Source organism: Petromyzon marinus, chromosome 38, assembly GCF_048934315.1.
Source record: "Petromyzon marinus isolate PM22_M1 ecotype Great Lakes invasive population chromosome 38, UKy_Petmar_22M1.pri1.0, whole genome shotgun sequence".
Classification (NCBI taxonomy): Eukaryota; Metazoa; Chordata; class Hyperoartia; order Petromyzontiformes; family Petromyzontidae; genus Petromyzon; species Petromyzon marinus.
The window spans coordinates 8,286,661-8,310,626 of record NC_133704.1 but is presented as its reverse complement, the minus strand read 5'-3'; the positions used below and the strand labels follow the sequence as shown (position 1 = coordinate 8,310,626).

Below are 23,966 nucleotides of genomic sequence, written 5' to 3'. Positions count from 1 at the left end.
GATGTTTACACACCGCACCAGGTGCTCAAGTGAGGCCGAGTCGACCTAGGGGAGGCCCCGGGACCAGTGAGCGGTAATCGTAAGGATCAATTACATTTCGCGGCCGTCATTCACACCACCTCCTCCGTTATTGTCCATTTCGTATGTTCAGCCTCATTCCTCGCACGAACCTTAAAAAAAAGAAGTGAAAATCAAGATTTCTAACAATGAAAGCAAAGCACAATGGTGTCCCCGATTTGGCGCGCGGATTTGGCACGCAGATCAGAAAGATAAGGGAGTGCGCGAAGAGCCGTTCAACGGCGGGTGCACGCACGCTTTGGCATTTCCCACCGAGAAACGCGTTGAGTTGAAGAGAACTCGTGCCGAGTGTCTTTGAAGACAGGACAGTGAGGGTTCATGCCAGGACACGTCTGCTGTCCTTTCCCCCCCGCACCTCCGATGAGCATGGTTGGCAACGTACGGTGCGAAAGAAGTTCAACATACATACAGTACATACACAGAAACCCACAGACACCCGGAGACTCACAGAGACCCACAGCGACACCCATAGACCCATAGAGCCCCAAAGAGACACCCACAGGGACCTACAGAGACCCACACATTAGCACGGTCGGCTACGTACGGTGCGAAAGAAGTTCAACATACTGTACATACATGTCGGTGGAAGCCACGACGGCCGGCGGTCGGAGATTAACACCCAAGGGGGAACCGCGCTCGATTACGATCTCCACCGCGGAAATGGAGCAACGAAAATAATCCCGTGCCGCAGCAGGAGACAGATGGATTGGCGCATCGCAGGGATTGTTAGCGGCGGCGGCGACGACGTCAGGGGGGGCATCCATCCAGCAGCGGATAGGAAATGGCTAAACGACGGTAGACGATCGCGGGCGTGAGAATCCGCCGCAGTCGAATTTCTGACCTGCCCCTACGCGACACCTGTGGAAAATAAATGACAGACTATGAACTATTTTTTTTATTCGCCCAGGTAAGGCCCACCGAGCTATATAGCTCTTTTTCCGGATCGACCTGTCTCTATCACAAATGACAGCTAGGCGCAGTGGCTAATGGCGTGGATATTCACGGCAAATACTCTAAACGCGTGGTGATGTTGATTCTACATGTGGGGAGAAAAACTGGAGAACCCGGAGAAAAATCCACGCGACCATGGGTAGAACATGCAAACTCCAAATATACAGGCTTCATAGCTCATCGGATTTCTCCAGGATAAAGATTCCAATTCTGAACTTTCTCGATCCATTCCTGAATGCAGGCGCTCCACAGCGAGTATTTACATTATTTTGCTGCTATAAATTTCCACGTGATAAGCCACTTTGTTGAACTATCATTTGTGGGCAGGTCGCTTCTGAAAAAGAGCTACATACAGTGAGGGAAATAAGTATTTGATCCCCTGCTGATTTTGTACGTTTGCCCACTGACAAAGAAATGATCAGTCTAGAATTGTAATGGTAGATTTATTTGAACAGTGAGAGACAGAATAACAACAAAAAAATCCAGAAAAACGCATGTCAAAAATGTTATAAATTGATTTGCATTTTAATGAGGGAAATAAGTATTTGACCCCCTCTCAATCAGAAAGATTTCTGGCTCCCAGGTGTCTTTTATACAGGTAACGAGCTGAGATTAGGAGCACACTTTTAAAGGGAGTGCTCCTAATCTCAGCTTGTTACCTGTATAAAAGGCACCTGTCCACAGAAGCAATCAATCAATCAGATTCCAAACTCTCCACCATGGCCAAGACCAAAGAGCTCTCCGAGGATGTCAGGGACAAGATTGTAGACCTACACAAGGCTGGAATGAGCTACAAGACCATTGCCAAGCAGCTTGGTGAGAAGGTGACAACAGTTGGTGCGATTATTCGCAAATGGAAGAAACACAAAATAACTGTCAATCTCCCTCGGCCTGGGGCTCCATGCAAGATCTCACCTCGTGGAGTTGCAATGATCATGAGAACGGTGAGGAATCAGCCCGAGAACTACACGGGAGGATCTTGTCAATGATCTCAAGGCAGCTGGGACCAATAGTCACCAAGAAAACAATTGGTAACACACTACGCCGCGAAGGACTGATATCCTGCAGCGCCCGCAAGGTCCCCCTGCTCAAGAAAGCACATATACATGCCCGTCTGAAGTTTGCCAATGAACATCTGAATGATTCAGAAGACAACTGGGTGAAAGTGTTGTGGTCAGATGAGACCAAAATGGAGCTCTTTGGCATCAACTTAACTCGCCGTGTTTGGAGGAGGAGGAATGCTGCCTATGACCCCAAGAATACCATCCCCACCGTCAAACATGGAGGTGGAAACATTATGCTTTGGGGGTGTTTTTCTGCTAAGGGGACAGGACAACTTCACCGCATCAAAGGGACGATGGACGGGGCCATGTACCGTCAAATCTTGGGTGAGAACCTCCTTCCCTCAGCCAGGGCATTGAAAATCGGTCGTGGATGGGTATTCCAGCATGACAATGACCCAAAACACACGGCCAAGGCAACAAAGGAGTGGCTCAAGAAGAAGCACATTAAGGTCTTGGAGTGGCCGAGCCAGTCTCCAGACCTTAATCCCATAGAAAATCTGTGGAGGGAGCTGAAGGTTCGAGTTGCCAAACGTCAGCCTCGAAACCTTAATGACTTGGAGAAGATCTGCAAAGAGGAGTGGGACAAAATCCCTCCTGAGATGTGTGCAAACCTGGTGGCCAACTACAAGAAACGTCTGACCTCTGTGATTACCAACAAGGGTTTTGCCACCAAGTAATAAGTCTTGTTTTTCAGAGGGGTCAAATACTTATTTCCCTCATTAAAATGCAAATCAATTTATAACATTTTTGACGTGCGTTTTTCTGGATTTTGTTGTTGTTATTCTGTCTCTCACTGTTCAAATAAACCTACCATTAAAATTATAGACTGATCATTTCTTTGTCAGTGGGCAAACGTACAAAATCATCAGGGGATCAAATACTTTTTTCCCTCACTGTAGCTCAGTGGGGCCTTACCTCTTCAACTAAAAAAGAGTTTTAGTAAAAAAAAATTGCATGTGGACGCTTATCGCAAAATCCGGCAGAGAGCCAAAAGGCCCTCTGCCTGCCCGCCCGCCCGCTCGCAGGAGCAATCAGATAAACGCAGCGGCCTCCTCGCTTGTACAAGATGAACACGCCGTAATGGGGGGCACAGTAAGCTGTGTAAGCAATGAAATAAATAAACGGCGGCTCAAAATTTGGTTTTCAAACGTCCGACAATCAGGCATCTTCAATCTCAAACGAAGAGCCCTGATTGTCTTTCGCAATGGGCGGTCCCTAAATCATTGGCGGGCATTCCGTTCCTGTGGCGAGTGCCAGGTCATCCGTAAGACCTCACGGATGACCCGATTTCAGACAGGTGTCTACAAAGATACCCGTGTGGAATCGTGTGTGCAAGAATCAACTTTATATCGTGGTCGTGAGCGCAGCTTTAGTGGCCTCGCGTGAAAACGCTAAGAGACATTTAGCAAAGAGGTTTTTTTGTTTTGTTTTGTTCGGCCGTTTGTTATTGTCTACGCCAAAGGCCGCCGAGGCCGCCACCAAACTCGCTCGGCTCCAAGGACCTCAGTTGAATCGGCAGAGGCGTTGAAACTTGGAATCGAACCCAGGCCCTCGGCGGCGGTGCCCGCCACCTCAGGGGTCTGTCTGAGGAATACGCTCTCCCGAGCCGCACAGCCACCTCCGACAGCGATGGCTTCTCAGCGACATTCCTGCTCTTATTATCCTGCCTCTTTGAATTTCACAGCAACGCTGGCGTGCGGGCAGACTGCTGGGTAAGTGGACGGGGCAGTGCATTTGTGAGTGGATGGGTGGCGGGATGAGTGAGTGGCTGGGTGGACGGGTGAGTGCGTTTGCGAGTGGTTGGGTGTGTGGGGGTGAGTTCGGTGACCGGATGCGTGGGTGGGTGGGAAGGTGGATGGGCGAGTGAGCTTGTCTTTGTGCAGGTGAGTTGGGTGGGTGAGTTGGGTGGCATAGGTGGACGAACGGATAGGCGAGTGGATAGGCGAGTGGATGGGTGAGTGTGTGGGAGTGGATGGGCGAGTGAGCTTGTGAGCATATGAACGGGTGAGTGGATGAGTTAGTTGAGTCGGTGAGCGAGCGAATGTCTTAGGTAGGTGGGTGAGTTTGTAAGTGGATGGGTGAGCAGGCGGCTTGACGAGTAGACGGATGGGTTATGTTTAGTGGATTGATGGTTGGCTGGGTGGATGAGTGAGTAAGAGTGAGTGGATTGGTAGATGGGTGGGCTGAGTGTGTGAGAGGTATTCAGGTGGGGGTGGTTGTGGTGGGGGGGAGCAGGAATTTTGAGCTCGGCTTAATAAGCTCAGCTAAAATCCCGACCTTCCGAGGCGAATTTAGCGCTCGTTTTCATTAAGCAGACAGTTCAGGCTGAGACACTAAACCGGGCTGACAAGCCGTAACGGTAATCAATCCGTCGGCGCGCGTACGTCGATTAACGCGGCCTGGGCTCATTGACATTCGTTATCGCTCGCTCGGTACAGCAGTCGTCACCCAGATCTGTGAAGGGGTTTCGCGAGGCCGTTGGAGCGGCCGCTCAAAGCGGTTAACAACCCCTGCGCACTCTGAACCCAGCGATGCCACCACCGCACATCCCACCATCCGAAGTTCGATTCCCGACCACGGCTACCTTAACATCCGGTGGCCTTTAACGTAGATCTGTGAGGTGGGTGGAAGTGGTTGCTGGGAAGCGTGCCCTCTCGAGCCTGCTCCGAGGGGGGGGGGCGGGGGGTTCGATTCCCAGCCACGGCTAAAATCGGCGGCGGAAGGCGCTAGAGAGATACCCTCAACGGGTTTTTGGGCGCACGAGCACCCGGACCAATATAAACTCAACACGCCCGTCGAACTGCAGGGGTCAAGAGCAACGGGTTTCCTTTCCCATAGCTCTTGGAAACAACGAGGAAGGAACCCGGCCCATTGCCGTAACGTCACCCGTTAATAAAATACAAAATCGTTCCCATCGCACGTGTGTGCTATGAGGAAAGGGCCACGGTGTTATCGGCGAATGTGTTGATCTCTTTCAAAAAAGAAACGTTCTAATACAGAACCACGGTCCTAAGTTACTAGTGGGTCTACATGTCAGCATGGGGCATTGCAGTCAAAATAATCTATTGTTTGTACTGTACTTCTATGTTCCCATGTCGATGCTCCGTGGTCCCTTCAACAACGCCCAATGAATTTCGATTTAAAGCTCTCGTGACTGCAGGGATTCATCTTCTTGGTTCTTTCGGTAAAGTCACCACGTAGAAGGGAAACAATAAAATAATAAAAATAAAACATAATAAAATAAAATTCTCACGACGTTTCGGCCACAACACAAGTGGCCTTCTTCAGGTGAAGAAACAGGTCTGTCCACAAGACAGAGCTTGACAGAGCAAGACAGAGCTTGAAATTTCAAGCGCTGTCTTCTGGACAGACCTGCGTTTCTTCACCTGAAGAAGGCCACTTGTGTTGTGGCCGAAACGTCGTGAGAATTTTATTATGTTTTATTTTTATCATTTTATTTCCATTCTACGTGGTGACTTTACCGAAATAACCAAGAAGATGAACGCCCAATGACTCGTGCCAAGTGCAGTGCTGTACCCTATGTTCAAGTAACACCCAGGACACGCACAGCCTGCCAGAGGCCCTCATCCAGCAGTGGATTGGCAAACGGGCTGCACGTGTACATAATGTACTACTGCTGTACTGTGTTTCAAGTTCTGGTCTGTCCCGATGTTGCCTGCACCTCTATATAGATATCGATGATGATGATGATGTTTATTCCTGTTCGGTGCCGATGGCATCGCGGGATATCCGCTCGCAAAAAAAACGATAGCTGGGTAACTGGCTAAGAAGGGATTTTCCGTGGAACAAGTGAACTTGGAATCGAATTCAACACCGGTGCACATTTCAGACACCAGACGCACCGCAGGCAACCCAACCCAGATCACAGCAGGGAACCCAGATCACAGCAGGGAGCCTAACGCACAGCAGGGAACTCAACCCAAGGCACAGCAGGGAACTCACCCTAACGCACAGCGGGGAACTCAACCCAAGGCACAGCAGGGAACTCAACTCAAGGTACAGCAGGGAACCCACCCTAATGCACAGCAGAGAACTCAACCCCACTCACGAGCTGGGTGGCTCCATTGCCGCACCTGACAGTCTGAACTCGTCCATCGTCGTGTGGAGGCAGCAGCGAGGGTTGATGGATCACCACACGGATGGCGTTAAAAAAGCAAACAAACTCACCAACCCATGGCGTGCCGAGCCAAGCCGCAGACTAAAACCTCCATTGCAGCAACGTCGCCCTCCCTCTTGCACGCGAATTGAATGGCCGATGACAACGCCGTTTTAGATATACTGTATACAGAGAGGATGGCGGAGCTTGGGCAATAATTGCTGGTGGTGCGCCGGCCACACTTACCACTGCCTGTTCTACACCTTCCCCCCCCCACCACCTGCTCTACACATTCCCCCCACCACCACCTGCTCTACACCTTCCCCCCACCACCACCTGTTCTACACCTTCCCCCCCCCACCACCTGCTCGACACCTTCCCCCCCCCACCACCTGCTCTACACCTTCCCCCCCCCACCACCTGCTCTACACCTTCCCCCCACCACCTGCTCGACACTTTCCCCCCACCACCACCTGCCCGACACCTTCCCCCCACCACCTGCTCGACACCTTCCCCCCACCACCACCTGCTCTCCACCTTCCCCCCACCACCTGCTCGACACTTTCCCCCCACCACCACCTGCTCGACACCTTCCCCCCACCACCACCTGCTCTACACCCCCCCCCCCACCTGCTCTACACCTCCCCCCCCACCTGCTCTACACCTTCCCCCCCACCACCTGCTCTCCACCTTCCCCCCACCACCTGCTTTACACCTTCCCCCCACCACCTGCTCAACACCTTCCCCCCCACCACCCCACTCGCCTGAACTCACGACGCACGTGGCTCGCCGCTGTGCGGTTGGGGCCCCCTCCCGTCACTTGCCCGTGCGTGAATCACGTCCGCCCGTTCGTGGTAAAGTTGCTCAGAGTTGATGCTCACCGGTAATGTGACCGCTCCTCCTCCTCCTCCACCACCACCACCTGGTTCCAGCCGCGTCGCTCCCCAGCACACACCGAGCCCGCCAACAAGACAGAACCCCCCGTGTCGCCTCCCTTGGCAGAGCGTTCGGGGGTGTGGGGGCACGTGCTGTTTTGCGAGTGGCACCTCCGAGGGCTGGCACGGGACACACGAGGGGGGTGGGGGTGGTCAGCACCACGCCCGGCAGGCAACACCACCACCAAATCCACAGGCGTCTGCCTCTCAACCCACCCCCGCCCTGCCCTCTCTCTCTCTCTCCTCCGCCTCCACGCTGTTGCTCTCACTCTCTGCTTGCACTCGCTGCTAGGAGGCGGGGGGGGGGGTACCGGAGGGTGTGGGAGTGGTTTTGGAGAACTTCGGAGTCTCTCTCGCCTGCTCACCACTCACCCCTGCTCACCCCTCCCTCCCACCCTACTCTCCCTTCCCTCCCACCCTGCTTACCCCTCCCTCCCACCCTACTCACCCCTCCCTCCCACCCTACTCACCCCTCCCTCCCACCCTACTCACCCCTCCCTCCCACCCTACTCACCCCTCCCTCCCACCCTACTCACCCCTCCCTCCCACCCTACTCACCCCTCCCTCCCACCCTACTCACCCCTCCCTCCCACCCTACTCACCCCTCCCTCCCACCCTACTCACCCCTCCCTCCCACCCTACTCACCCCTCCCACCCACCCTACTCACCCCTCCCACCATCCCTCCCACCCACCCTACTCACCCCTCCCTCCCACCCTCCCACCCACCCTACTCACCCCTCCCTCCCACCCTACTCACCCCTTCCACCCTGGCCCCCCCTCCCTCCCACCCACCCTGCTCCTCCCTCCCACCAACCTCCTCCCTTCCCTCCCTCCCACTCATCCTTCTCCCCCTCCTCCTTCTCCATCTCTCCCATGACAACTCTCACCTTCCTCTTCTCCCACCCACACAACAACAACACCACCACCACCACCACAACACACTCGAGCTCGTCCCACCTCTTCTCGGACTTGTCAGCAGCCACTCGGGATGAAGGAGAACGGGCCGATGGCGATTGTGGTGGTGGAGGAGGAGGAGAAAGGGCGAGGAGGGTTGGGGCAGGCATTGTGACGCGAGGGTGGAGAGACGCGGCTTTGCAAGACGAAGTGCACCTAGCATGGCACAGGCGGCGTGGTGTCGCCACCGCCACTTCGTGGTGAACAGCGATTGTTTGTTGTTGTTGTTGTTGTTTGCAAGACGAGAAAGGATTCTCTGGAATTCGCTAAACGGAGTCGCAACAGCCACTGGACTGGCAACGTTGTCACATATGTAGTGTGGCAATTCAGAGACACTACCAGTAGGAGGCATCCACGTTTATTATACACTTCCCACAGTATAGGGGATAACTATGTACGGGTCAGGACAGCCGGCACGCTGCCTGACCCAACACCGACGAGGAGGTGAAGACTTGCGAAGACGGCGGGTTCCATTCCCAAACCGCAGCAGCCCCGACCCAGCGTCGGGGCCTCCCTTTTATCCTCCTCAGCGTGGCCTGGCTCCGCCATCGGCCACGCCCCCGGCCACGCCCCCGGCCACGCCCCCTTCTGGAACCCACCAGAAGGCTCTGGTTCTGCCCCACCTGTTCCCTCTGTCACTTTTACCCTACATCCGTGCCTATCGCGTGACCTACTGGCAGACCGGCCGCTGTATCCTCAAATGCCCTTCACTGCCGGCGTCCGACGCTACGCGCTGCAGTGGCAGACTTCACCTGCCCTGCTGGTAGACCGGGATATTGCACCCGCGATCCCGCTCTCTACCAGTAACCAGCGCTACGCTCCGTAGTGACCCATTCTATGTCACTACACATTTCACCGTCACAACGTGTGCATGTGTCCCTCGCTCTACGCGGTAGAAGGGAGATGCGTTCCAAAAGAAGGGCACGCGCTAAGCGAGACCGCCCGTGTGAGACAGCTGTCTGCCGAGCAGTGCATAGAGAACACACAGCAGCATTGTATCTCAGTGTATTATCTCTGGATGTATCTCTGTGTATGTGTGCGTGTACTGTGTCCGTGTGAAACAGCTGTCTGCCGAGCAGTGCATGCAAAGACAAAGATCCCCCGTATAGCCGTAACAGACTGTTGGGGGCAACCTGCTGTCACCTATGAAGGCACGACGGGGTGGTGTGGACAGCACCACGCCCTGCCGCCTTTGTCTCCCCAGTGGCGATGTTTACACACTGAACCAGGTACTCATTTGAGGCTGAATCGACCAAGGGGAGGCCTCGGACCGGTTCAGATAATCGTCACCGGTGTGAGCCGTGAGTGAGAATAGAACTTGGGTCGCCGGCTTCGTAACGCAACGAGCTAACCATACAAAGACAAAGATCCCCCATGTAGCCTGTCAGACTGTAGGGGCAAGTGCTGTTAGCGAGCACCTATGAAGGCCGGCACGGCACAGGAGGGGGTCGGTGGCCAACACCACGCCTGGCTGCCTTTGTCTCCCTAGTGGCGATGTCTATACATCGCACCAGGTACTCATTTGAGGCTGAGTCGACCTAGGGGAGGCCCAGGACCGGTTCAGATAATCGTCACTGGTGTTGGCCGTGAGCGGGAATCGAACTCGGGTCGCCGGGTTCGTAGCGCAGCACGCTAACCATAGAGAACGCACGCACGTGCGCGCGCACAACAACGTTGCCCCCGCGTCCGACCGCGTAGCCGCATGTCGGGCGAATTCAATCCACGACGGTGGAGCGAATTCGTTTGGGTAGCAGTCGGTTCAGCCGCACGTGGAGACCCGAACCCCACGCACGGAGCGAGGGACAACCCCGCCCGTGAACTCGCGCGAGCGTCACTCGCAAACCATCGGCCGAGGTCGCCGCGATCGTCCGGCGGTGCGCAAGTTGCCGAGCGACCGCCGAGCATCGGGCACGTCCAGTCGAGTGCAAATCGGTTGACTTTAGGTTTGACCCTACGGACGGAAGAGATCGGGCGACGGGGAAGGAGACGCGCGGAGGCTTGCGTGGCCCACGAGGACTGCAGTTTGCTGCCGTCCTCGTGCGAGAAATGGTGAAAGGGATCACGACGTTTACCGGCAGCATTTTGCTTAGTTTGGCCAAACGCTTAAACTAAACTTTTGAAAAAAATGTTTTACCAGCCAAAGGCCACTGGGCTGTGTATCTCTTTTTCAGAAGTGACCTGGCCACAAATGATAGCTCAACGAAGTGGCTCGTCACCGTGTGGAAATTTATCACAAGCAAGATACTCCAAATGCCCGTTTCTCATTGCGGAGGGATAAAACCGGAGGACCCGTACACAAAAAAAAATCCACGCGACCACGGGGAGAATATTGCAAACTCCAAATATAAAATAGGCGTCAGGGTCGGGTTAGAACCCACAGGCTCTTGCATACCAGGCGAGGTAGTTAAATTATCTCTACAAAGACAGTCTAAACAAGCCCATGCAAGGAACATGGTAGATGCAGATTTTCTTTTGTTTGCCCGATGATATGATCTTTTAAATGGTTAATGACGAAGCTAAATAAACGTTAATTCCCGAACCACTCTCTGAGGCTCAGAGGGCATGCTGGGACATCATCGGTAATATGCAAATGTCCATTCGACATTTTTTTCATTTGCGCATAATTGACTTTGCAAATCACCAATTTCACCCGAATTCTACTATTGTATGCAACTTATTATGCACTGTCGTGGAGAATTAATACGATCATAATAATTATTCTAATTATTTGCAGCCCTTTGTCAATCCACTGCTGGACGATGATGATGATGATGGTGGCCTCACCACGATATGTGTCGGTCAAGAGAGCGGGTTTATTTAATCGTACTTCACCACGCTGGTCAGTGCGTGGGGAGGGGTGACGGGTCTGCTGTTTCAGATATCAGATATCACGCAGATGTTAGCCGTGGCCGGGAACTGAACTCGGATCGTTCAGAGCAACAATGCGCGAACCACTTACGCAGCCGCCACTAAAGGCACCACAAATCAACATCGGTTGGTGTGACATAAAAAAATGTTAAGACACAAAAAAAATAAGGCCATAAACATCAGCTGTCCGCGCCCATGAATCTCAAGATGCATTTGTTTAAGCAGGCAAACTCTGGCCGGGCTTCCACCTTTTTGAGTCTCATCAGCAGAGCCAGCTCTGTGCGCGATGGATTACCAGTTGGTATTGGCAAGAGCAACTCTGCCTGCATAAACAAACAATGGGTCACCCGTTCGACGCATGACACAATACCCCAATTAACTAATGACGAGCTTAATTTATATCGAGAAAATATCACTATTATATATTCATTACTTTGATAGCGGACAAAATCACAGAGCTCCCACTGCAGCTATGGTGACTGCTGTGTCTTGGTAATGTTTTCCTACGTAACCTTTTACTATGCTAATTTGAAATGAAATATGACCCTATGCCAACACTTCCACCGCTAAGTCAATAACCCTGAACAGCTGAGCTGTGTGTCCTCAATAAGGGTAAATATATAAATGTGTGCATGCAGTTTGTAAGCACAAGGCTAAAGATCCACTGATTAGCCCTCAAAGAAAACCAACGTCTCTAAAAACAGCGGTTTGCAACCAAAATAAAAAGAAGAGCCATTTTTTTTTGTTTCTAATTCGGTAACAAACAGAAAAAAAGACCCAAAGTTTCGAGATCCGCAATGCACGTGGATGAATACGAGACGGTGGCCCACCTTGATAAGGCGACGTCACGAAAGCGGCACCTCGAAGAGCCACCGCAGGCTCCTCCAGAGCCGCAAGGTTGCCGACCCCCCCCCTGGTCTATAACCCAAAATCGTGTCAAATGTGCCATATTTTGCGGGATCATTTAAGCCTAGCGGGCGTCGAGCCTCGTTTATTACTTGAAAGGGAAAATTGGCTGGCTGGTGCTCTCAGGTTGTACTACCACGCGGCACAATGTCCGACGTTTCGCTCCACGTGCTGCTTGGAGCTCCCGAGAAAGAAGCTCTCTGGGCATGGGGGGATGGGAAACAAAAACCCATCAGAATTTCCCGAAGAAGTGCATTGTGGTCCTCTTTTTCTGAAGCCGCCGTCAAAGTAAATTTGAGCCAATGTGACCGACAAACAGCAGCAGCAGTGATGCAGCAATAAAAGAACCATGAACCGGTTTCGCCGTAATTAGGACTCATCAGTACAGTAATGCAGTAATAGTACACCATGTAGGCTGAGCTCCCACTTCCAACACCACGGGGCCCATTAGCTTGGCTCATACCAACAGCAATCAAATCTGTAAGTGACAAACAAAACCCATGGTGCTGATGAGTCCTCACAATGACAAAACCGGTCCAGGATTGTCTTTCACCGCATCACTGCTGCTGCCTGTCAGTCCGCCACATTTGCTCAAATTTATTTTGACGGTGGCCTAAGACAAAAAGGACCACAATGCACTTCTTCAGGAACTGCTGATGGCCTTTGCATAATGCACGGCGGCCAAGCACTTATGACACAGTTAAGGATGTTAGCTGTGGCCAGGAATGAAACTCGGGTCACTTGGTTCATAGCGCGATGCGCTAAACCCAACATCACAGTTCAATACCCGGCCCTGTCCACTGTCCCCTTTCACCCCCCCCACCCCCCGCCAACCCCCAAACATTCACCAACGCCGACCAGTGTGCTGAACTATGACCTTAGATGATCATTATCATCATCAGTCTTGGCCTATCGACTGCTGGATGGCGGCCCCCGCAAGCCGGCGCTGACTCTCACGGTTTTGCGGTTCTCTCCTTTGGGAAGAGAAGCAGCAAAGCGAAACGTCTGCTGCTCTGACCCCCACCACCGAACAGCTTGTGGCTTGCATCACATTCACCACGACCACCACCACCACCACCACCCTCAAGCGGTTAACAATTGCACACTTGTTTCCTGACCAGATGCCCCTCTCCTGATAGACAAAGTCAACACTGGGGCAGCTCCTCCTGGCGCAAGCTGATAGGGGGACCGCCTCTCAACACTGGGGCTAGCTGGTGGGGCACCCAGCTCTCAACACTGGGGCAGCTCCTGGTGCAAGCTGACAGGACGCCCAGCTCTCAACACTGGGGCAGCTCATCCTGGCGCTAGCTGATAGGGGGACCTCCTCTCAACACTGGGGCTAGCTGATGGGGCACCCAGTTCTCAACACTGGGGCAGCTCCTCCTGGCGCTAACTGATAGGACGCCCAGCTCTCAACACTGGGGCAGCTGATGGGGCACCCAGCTCTCAACACTGGGGCTAGCTCCTGGCGCTAGCTGATAGGGGGACCTCCTCTCAACACTGGGGCAGCTCCTCCTGACGCTAGCTGACAGGACGCCCAGCTCTCAACACTGGGGCAGCTGATAGGGGGACCTCCTCTCAACACTGGGGCAGCTCCTGGTGCAAGCTGATAGGACGCCCAGCTCTCAACACTGGGGCAGCTCCTGGTGCAAGCTGATAGGACGCCCAGCTCTCAACACTGGGGCAGTTCCTGGTGCAAGCTGATAGGACGCCCAGCTCTCAACACTGGGGCAGTTCCTGGTGCAAGCTGATAGGACGCCCAGCTCTCAACACTGGGGCAGCTCCTGGTGCAAGCTGATAGGACGCCCAGCTCTCAACACTGGGGCAGCTGATGGGGCACCCAGCGGCTCTCCAAGCGACTGGCCACTGGACCGTCCTCCCCGTTGCGTGTGGTTTGTGTATCTTCCCCACCCCCACTCTCCTGTGTACCGCCACTCATCATTTCCGTGCCTGCTGCCACTACATTAGATTTCAGCGAGTTACGCTGAGGGGGGGGGGGGGGTGGTAAGAGGGGTGGGGGGGTGGACGCTTGAGTGGTTGCCAGGCAACCGAGAGAAGGCCACCCTCCCTCCACTCCGGCCCAAGGTCCCCCAGTCCGTTGCCACCGGCAACCACGCACGGACGCCATTGGATGACGGCGTTCCCGTGGCGACGGCAGCTTCGGTCTCTGTCGCCACGTGGCAACCGGAGAAACGAAATGGAAATGCGATGGGGGAGGGATGGGGGAGGGATGGGGAGGGATGGGGAGGGATTGGGGAGGGGGGTTTTGGGCGGTGAGGTGAGTGAGGGGTCGGTGAGATGCGGTGTTCATTTAGTCAGCAATTTATTTGTCTTTGTCTGTCTCGTCAAAGGCAACCTGCAGAGTTTTGGTCTTGGCCGGCGGATTTCAGAATCAGAATCTTTATGAAAAAAAATAATAATAGTGTTTTTTCCCTTTCTGGCAATAAAACAGTCGTGTTAGGATGTTCAAGTAGCAAACAGATTCCTTTTGCAAGGAATCGAGTCTGCATTAACCACACGCCCTTGTGGTGAACGTGCAAACAAACATGCTCTGATAATATATGTTTGTTTGCATGTTCACCACAAGAACGTGTGGTTAATGCAGACTCCATTCCTTGGCGTTTGAACATCTTAACGCCTGTTCTATTGGCAGAAAATGTAAAACCTATTCTTGTTTTTCACACTTTGATAAAAGGCAAAAAGGTCCCGTTAAAATCTTTATTTATCCTGAAGGAATCTGATGAGCTATGAAGCTCTTTTCCCACAGATGTCAACTAGGCCATTCGCGCTGCACATCAAGCAACTCCTGATGCTATCCAACGAATTGTTACACTCAACACACAGTGATGATGATACGTTGCAATTCATGATTATTTTATTTTGGGTTAGATTGCCATGTAGGTACAATGCCAATGGTTAGTTTTACTATAACCCTCCACCACCCGACAGAGCCAATCACATAAAGTTGTCACGTCATGGGAAAAAATGTCTTCAACTGATTTGATTTTTCAGCAAACCGGCGGAGGAATGTTGAAAAGCAAGCAAGATCTTGACAATCTGATACGACATTTCGCCGGAGATTACATTTTGCGATGCGTCGCAAGTTATGCCATCAGTTTGAGATATGTTGTAAGGTACGATGTGTTGTAAGTTGCTTTTCAAAGACCATTCTGCAGAGAGAGAGAGATTCATGGTCATTCTCTTAGTCTGGCCGACTCGAGCGAGTAAATCGTTTGGTCTACTCTTAATTATGAATGTTGGCGAGGGGGGCCCCAACATTTCCACCGGACCACTCCACCTCGGCGCCTTGCAGTCTCTCTAACAACCAGTGCCGGATTATCCTGGTAGCAAAAGTAGCTACACATGTAGTAGCTACACATGTAATAGCTACACATGTAGTAGCTACACATGTAGTAGCTACGGGCCCCGCACTTTCAAAGGCCCCGTGCTAAACGCTTTCAAGATATCAATTCCGGTTCAGTGATTCTGCACTTGCTCTATTACTATAGTACTATACTGCCTTCAACTTTTATGAACGACTGGGTGTTTAAGGTTAGCGATTTGTCGTATTATCTGGCTGTATAGCAAGTGAAAAAAATGCAATTACTTTACTATGCAAGTAAAACATTTGTGTTTTAATATTTAAGTTTTTTCATTTTATTTATGGCCCCTTTATAACATACGCTACAGGCCCCGCACTAGCTTAATCCGGCACTGCTAACAACGCGACTAAAGCATCGCAGCCTGCGTCAAAAATACGACCAAAAATATATATATTCGCCAACCAAGAGATGTATTTTATTTTTAATCAACGATGATTGAGCGACGAGGATAACTGACTGCCCACCAGAGGTCAAAGGATGACCGTGACGACATATAATTAACGACTCTGATCGATAGTTCATCTGCTCGTTAACGCCGGTGGGACGGAGCACACGGAGGGGTCATCGTCGTCAACCATGATCGATCCACTGCTGGATGAAGGCCTCCCCGAGCCGTCACCAGCCTCTTCCAGGATCCACTTCGTGTCTCGTTTAATGTGCTCCATCTCCCCGGTGGACGTGCTCTCAGGCACGTCCCTGCCTTCGGCCGCCACTCCGTCGCCGAATCTCGACAATCGCGCGATCGCCGTCCCTTCCACAGCGACCGCCTGCTGTCGAAGCGCGCTGGCTCCTTTTAGCAGTCAGTTACAAGGTCTCTCACCTGCTGCACGTTATCTCGATTCACGTGCTCTCCTCTCCTTTCCATCTATCTCTCACAATGTGATCGAACGTGCGTATCGCCACGTCTCTTGACACACGTTCCTGGTTTTCAGTTCTAATTGTCCATAATTTCGTTTTTTTTTTGGGTTAGATCGCGTAAATATGAATGTGTCGTTAAGCCCGCCACCACCCGAAACAGCCAATTGGTAAGGGGTTGTCACGTAGCATTACAACTAGCATAATCGATTATGCTAGTTGTAATTACTGGCGAAACGTCGTACTCAAGATTGTAAATGTTGTGGATTTGCTCTCCAACACACCGGTGTGCTGTACTCGTAACGAATTGGCACGTTCTGTTTACGTGACAGACAAACCTTACTAATTGGCTGTGTCGGGTGGTGGGCGGGTTTAACGGTACATTTATATTTATGCGATCTAACCCCCAAAAAACAACCCTATATTATGGATGATATTGGTCGCGAAAAGCCTCCTGCGTGTTAAACAGTTCGAATTGTCTTCGTCAATACTCGTACCCAGTAAACATCCCAACGTTGGCAAAACGTTGGCATGTTTCCTGGGTATTTTAGATCCATATCATAGTACCCCCCCCCCCCCTACGTATACAGCGCCTGAGATGCAGTTACATTTAGACACTTTAAATTACAAATAATATTTCCTTGCAACTAATCGGGAAATCGGATATTTAGACACTTTAAATGACAAATAATATTTCAACTATTTGGGAAATTGGATGGTGAACGTGAACATCTTGCTCCGATGTAACCAGCTTGGCGTGAGCGACGCGAACCAAGCCGAACAGCTTCGTGGGCCTGCGAAGCGATGGCACCGGCACGGGATGGCCTTCATCGAACAGTGGATAGATCCTGGCCGATGACGAAAAGCGGCGGCGACGGTGGTGGGCTTTACCGGTTGCGTCCGCTCCGGTGACCCGCGAAATTCCGGAGCAGATATTCCGGTTTGCCCTGTGGGTGCCGCTTAGGCGTGGTGTGGTACAGTCAACTGGGCGATTAAAGTTTTCCACACCTGTTGACATTACCTGCTAATGACCCCCCAGCCCGATCCGTCCCGACCTGTCTCAGTGACTGGGTTCGAACGCCAAAGGACGTGGCCTAAAAAACCATTCACGTGGGTGTGGAGGTCTGTCGAAAAAAAAGAGTAATTGAGGAGGGCACACAATACGTGTTGTTTGTGCCACACGCCCATTCGGGGGCATTTCAGTGGCGCTTATGTGAACACAGATCTGCATTGAAAAATAAAGATAGATTCTGGCCCCAATCGGATTACGTCTGGTCGTCTTGTAAAGGAAACCGAACCGTCAGCTAGTGGCGTGTTCTCGATTTCAGATTTGTCCCGAAAAGTATCTGAAAATCGTGCCAAGGTATATTTATCACATTTCGGAAGATAAATAGTTTTGCATTGAACCTAAAACGTGACGTGGACAGAAAGCGATCGAGGGCGGTTCTGTGACATCCATCCCATCCATTCCACCATCACATCCATCACATCCATCACATTAATCATATTAATCACATCCATCATATTTATCACATCCATCACATTAATGACATTAATCATATTAATCACATCCATCATATTTATCACATCCATCACATCCACCGCACTCATCACTCGCGTGCTCTTCCCACCACAGGTGCCGTCACGTGACACCGTTGGTTGAAATGTGGCATCGCTCTTTGCTTGAACTGTGCAATCGTCGAACGCTTGAACCCATTGAAATGTATGTTAAACGTTGAAGTTAAACGAGTATTTTTTTTAAGCTATAAATTGTAGTTGCATATACGATTACCGTTATTACAATGCAAGTCCAACTACATGAAATGCGTTTAACATTCAGTTTCAGTTTATTTATTTTGGTATAGCCCTGTGAGCCATGCGACTCTTGAATCGGGTGCAACCACAACAAACAAAAAAACAAAAACACGAACAAGAAAAACATCTTAAAGTGACTATGTGTGACTGTGCAAACAGAAAATACATTAAAAAACAGCAAAATATTCATGAAAAAAGCACCGTACACCAACGCTGTGTGCAAAAAATCCCAGTGGGATGCAAGTCAAACAACAACAACCACAAGAAAACTTAGATTAAGGCCATCAGTCTAACTCCGTACTAGAACAAAACAAACATGTCCAAACCAAAAAACGTTTTCGAAATCACCAAAAAATAAAGCCATAATTGCAACGTAACAGTGATCACAGGGACTGTGACCGAATTTTTACAATAAACTACATAAATAACATGTAACACCAAATCCTAGAGCCATAGCTGGCTGCATGAGTCACTCCACAACAGAAGCATCAGTCGGAGTATCACATTTTTCAATGCACCTTTAAGATCAGCACGCTAAATCAAAATACAGATAATACTTTGCAGCATCATCCGGAGCGAAACATTTTATTTTATTTTAGGCCAATGAATAGCAGTGGCAGCTAGGGGTGTACAACTCCTCTAGAGCAGTTTTGAGAGAAGATCTCATTTGTAGCGATTCAAGTTGCAGTTTATTGGCAATATCATTCCAGACCCTGGGGGCATCAATAGCAAAGGACCTTTCTCCAGTTTTGTATGGCAATAGGGAATGTGAAGCTGGTAACTGAGCGAAGACCTGAGGTCAAATTTGTTCTTTGAAACAGAGGGGAGATCCAGCAGGTAGTCTGCGGATTTTTTTGTAAGTTCATCGTGAATAAATAAGATCTGGTGCACAAGCCGTCGAACATTTAGAGATGTTAAGTTTGACCCAATGTAGAGATCACAGTGGTGAGTCCTATATGGGCAGTTCAATGTAAATCTTAAGGCCGAGTGATAGATGGAATCAAGCTTCTTCAGTACAGTACTTGGGGCTGATTTATACACGATGTCACAGTAGTCAAGTAGAGGCAGTATGGTAGCTTTTATCAATTCCAAACGGAACATTGGGGGGAAGCAGTGCTTGTGTCGATACAGAAAAACAATTTTTATTTTTGCCTTTTTACCAATATAATCAATGTGATCTTCAAAATGCAGTTTTGAATCCAGGATGACCCCAAGATATTTATAGATCTTGACTTGCTCTATTTGATAATTATTTCAGGAATGTAATTGGGGAAAAATAACTTCCTGCTTTAGTCCTGGTGAGAAGCGTAGCACCTTGGTTTTGGAGGTATTCAGGACTAGTTAAGAGCAACTAGCTGATGTTGTAGTTGTTGAAATCACCCTGTAGCTTAGCAATCACGTCATCCGGAGAGCGGCCAGCAGTAATCAGTATCGTGTCATCTGCAAAAAGATTTACCCTGGAATGATCCAGGTCAGTGCCCAAGTCATTGACATACAGAGAGAACAAAAGGGGGCCGAGGATGGAACCCTGTGGAACCCCTTTTGTTATCTTAACACTGTTTGACCTTCAACCATCTGTGAATACAGTTTGGGTGCGAGAAAAGAGGTACATTTTTAACCATTTTACTGCGTTTTTGGAAAAACCGAGGCAACTTAGTTTACTAAGCAGGGTGTTGTGGTCTACTGTATCAAAAGCTTTGGACAAGTCTAGAAAAAGACAGGCACAGTACTGCTTATTATCAAGGCTACTGTAAATGTGATTCAGAGAGTCTAATGCAGCAGATGTGGTGCTGTATTTTTTTCGGAACCCAGATTGTTTTAGATGTAGTAGATTGTTGGTGGACAGGAAACTGCTAATTTGGTAGGTCAATAATTTCTCAAAAATTTTCATCAACGGGGACAAAATTGAGATAGGTCAGTAGTTATTTGGATCATCTTTAGTGCCCCCTTTGTGAAGTGGACGGACATAGGAATGTTTCCATTCTAGAGGAACTGATGCTTCTTTAATGAACAGGTTGAAAATATGGGCTCTAGGTTTGTATATTAGGTGACCAACAGTTAGTAGAGCAAAGACGGGAATACTATCTGCTCCGGTAGAGGAGGACCCTTTGAGGTAGGACAGTTGTTTCAGAACATTAATTTCGTGGATTGGCTGGAAACTAAATTCGTTTAATGTTTGGGCAGGGGTGTAGGAATTTGCATGAGCAGGGGTGACTCCCAATACATTATCAAAAAGATTACCAGCTTCAGAAAAATCAAGGTTAAAATTGTCAACTATTTTTTTGGGATCTGAAAAATATTCCCCATTTCGGTTAAGCTCAACGGGCAGATTGTCTGTTTTGGATGCCTTTTCGATACATTTGATTGTTTTCCAGAAAATCCTGGCATTTCCATGTGATTCCAGGAGAGTGGAGGAAAAGTAGGCATTTTTTGCATGCCGTATTTTTTGACGCATCTGTTCCTTAAAATCCTGTATTCTAGCCAGTCATTGACCAAATGACTTTTCTGAGCACATGCCCAAGCCTTGTCCTTAGTTTTCATGAGCTTCAAAGGATCAAACCATGGTGGGCGGTTGCCTTTAGTTTTAAATCTAACCAACGGAGCATGTTTGTTAAGAATTTGGAGAAACGTGTACCTGAAGGTCTCCCAAGCCGTAGTCAGGTTGGGGATATCACAGACCTTGTCAATATCCGAGTGAAGCACATCATTAGTAAATACCTGAGTGCTGAAGTGTCTCATAGAGTGCTTCTCAACCAATTTAGGGGGGGCTTTGGGTCTGGCTGATGATCTCACCCCAAAAATGAAGGAGTGATCACTAAGGTTATTACCCAGAACACCAGTCAGTGTGAAATTGTAAGGGGCATTTGTCAATAGGACGTCAAGCAGAGATGACTGTCCCGGACTTTTTAGGTTGGGTCTTGTGGGGACATTTATTAATTGAAACAGATTAAATTCATCAGCAAAATTTGTGGCCACGGCCGGCGGGTTTAGCCAATTCCAATTTAGATCACCCACTAAAACTATTTCACCTTTAGGGAGGCCCCAAAAAAGCTCTCTCAGTGCAGATGCAGCTTCAACATCCTTCCCACTAGGCGGTCGATAGAAGCACACTACCAATATCTGTTGATTATTTGGGAGAGTTATTTGGAGAGCCAGACCTTCAAAGAAACATTTTTTTAAACAAGGAGTGAGCTAGTGAACATGCAATAGTATTACGAACATAGATGGCAATTCCACCTCCTTTAGATCCTCGGTCAAGCCGAAAAAGGTTGTAGTTGTCAATCGCAATCTGCAAGTCATTGACGGCAGGAGTGAGAAATGCTTCTGTTAGACAAAAAATGTCCGGGTCAAGATTTGCCACTTCTAGTTTTAGTTGACTTAATTTACTCACAAGCCCTCTGATGTTGACATGTAGAACACCAACACCTTTCCTGCCAGAAAAATCTACAGAATTATACGAGTTCTTTTTAATCCGAAACAGATCCCCATTATAAGCAAATAAAACAAACTGCATTAGTCATGATCTCTGACTCATAACTTAAACAATACAGGAGCGCGTGTCTACATGAACAGCACTGTTGTCAATCCACTACTGGTAGAGCCACCAACACCTCCCCCACGTTGTGTCAGTCGTGGGGGTTATTTAGCCATACTTCATCACGTACCCACGCACTGAGCCACCCCACTCGCCCATCCATATTCAACCACAAACAACAAAACAAAGGTGCCCCGTATAGCCTTAACAGACTGTAGGAGCAAGTGCTGTTAGCGAGTAGTGCCTATGAAGGTCGACATGCAACACGGAGGGGGTGGGTGGCCAGCACCACGCCCGGCCGCCTTTGTCTCCCCAGTGACGATGGTTGCACACCGCACCAGATACTCATTTGAGGCTGAGTCGACCTAGGGGAGGCCCAGGACCGGTTCGGATAATCTTCACTGGTGCTGGCCACATTCAACCACACAGACCCGCTGCTGACAACTGCTGACAACTCATCTTAACTAAGTGGCGGTGACGTCACCACACCGCTTGTGCCAGGCTAGGTGCGTCTTGAAGGCATGTGAAGCATGTGGAAGGCTCGCTGGCAGGTGACGGGACAGAGACAATGTGCCTTAGTTTGGCTGACATTCAAAGACGAGGATCACCCGTATAGACCTATTTTATTTTTTTAACAGACTGCAGGGGCAGGTGCTGATAGCGAGCAACCACGCCCGACCGCCTTTGTCTTGTCTTCCCAGTGTCAATGCTTATACACCCGTACGCATTTGAGGCCGAGTCTACCTAGACGAGGTTCAAGACCGGTTCGGTTAATCGTCAGTGGCGTTCGGTGGCCGTGAGCGGGAATCCGAACCCGGCGCGAGATCCGCTCCCCAGCCCAACACCAACCGATGTTCATCAACCACAAAGTAGCGCTCGTGCCAGGCTAGGTGCACTCTGCGGCCACGTGAAGTGTCGAAGGCCCGCTGGTGGCAGGGGGTCACGGAACAGACCCAGGTGCCGCGGGTTAACCGACTGAGATGACTTGGCAGATGCACCAGCTGACACACACATCCAACAGCTGACACACCTTCCAACAGCTGACACTCACCAAACTCACAGTCACTCAAAACCAACTCCACGCTCCGCCCGCAAAGCCACTCAACCCGCCCAGACTCGTCCACACTTACCCGTTGCAGGTGGAGAAGGACGCGCGTTCCCAGCGCTCCGTGTTGTTTCGGTGACAAACGCCGCTCTAACGCAACTCGTGCGGCAGGCAACAAGTGGGTTTTCCGTCTGTGTGTCAATTTTTTTGCGGAAGCGTGACGTCAGCGCCAACAGATGCCGGTGGCAGTGGACCGCGCCTCTCGTGGCGAGCTGCGTTTGTGTGGCAAGTTCTGTCTCGGTCCCAACTCCATAAACACGTGCCCCGCGATCCCGTGTTCGGTCGTCCGTCTCCCTTTTCTTGCACGCCCTCCGCCACTGGAATCAACGTCCCCTCTGCATTAAGCGGCACTGCGCATAGGCTCGGCACTGCACCATAGACTCAACACTGCCCATAGACTCACCACTGCCCAGAGACTCAGCACTGCCCATAGACTCAACACTGCCCATAGACTCACCACTGCCCAGAGACTCAGCACTGCCCATAGACTCAGCACTGCCCATAGACTCACCACTGCCCATAGACACCACTGCCCATGGACTCAACACTGCCTATAGCCTCAACACTGTTCTTAGACTCAGCACTGACCAATGGACTCACCACTGCCCATCGACTCAACACTGCCCGTAGACTCAACACTGCCCATAGACTCACCACTGCCCAGAGACTCAGCACTGCCCATAGACTCACCACTGCCCATAGACTCACCACTGCCCATAGACTCACCACTGCCCAGAGACTCAGCACTGCCCATAGACTCACCACTGCCCATAGACTCACCACTGCCCATAGACTCACCACTGCACAGAGACTCAGCACTGCCCATAGACTCACCACTGCCCATAGACTCAACACTGCCCATAGACTCAACACTGTTCTTAGACTCAGCACTGACCAATAGACTAAAAACTGCCCATACACTCACACTGCCCATAGACTCAACACTGTTCTTAGACTCAACACTGTTCTTAGACTCAGCACTCACCAATAGACTCACCACTGTCCATAGACTCAACACTGCCCGTAGACTCAACACTGGTCTTAGACTCAGCACTGACCAATATACTCACCACTGCCCATAGACTCAACACTGCCCATAGACTCAACACTGCCCATAGACTCAACACTGCCCATAGACTCACCACTGCCCATAGACTCAACACTGCCCATAGACTCAACACTGTTCTTAGACTCAGCACTGACCAATAGACTAAAAACTGCCCATACACTCACACTGCCCATAGACTCAACACTGTTCTTAGACTCAACACTGTTCTTAGACTCAGCACTGACCAATAGACTCAAAACCGCCCGTAGACTAACCACTGCCCATAGACCCAGCACTGCCCATAGACTCAGCACTGCCCATAGACTCAACACTGCCCATAGACTCAGTACT

The 23,966-nt window shown here is 50.4% G+C and overlaps 1 protein-coding gene across 2 annotated transcripts in view; it reads right to left on the bottom strand.

The window, feature by feature from the left end:
* Window positions 1-22,742, bottom strand: part of LOC116950171 (rabphilin-3A-like) — a 56,486-nt gene extending 33,744 nt beyond the window's left edge. The window contains exons 1-2 of one of the 2 annotated variants that reach the window (XM_032967716.2): window positions 22,593-22,741; window positions 7,092-7,265 (exon numbers count right to left, since the gene is read on the bottom strand). The gene's annotated coding sequence lies outside the window, so the exon portion shown is untranslated. Of the gene's footprint in view, window positions 1-7,091; window positions 7,266-22,592 lie in introns of both variants that reach the window. The other variant, XM_032967717.2, reaches the window with a different exon arrangement.
* Between the last annotated feature and the right edge of the window lie 1,224 nt (window positions 22,743-23,966).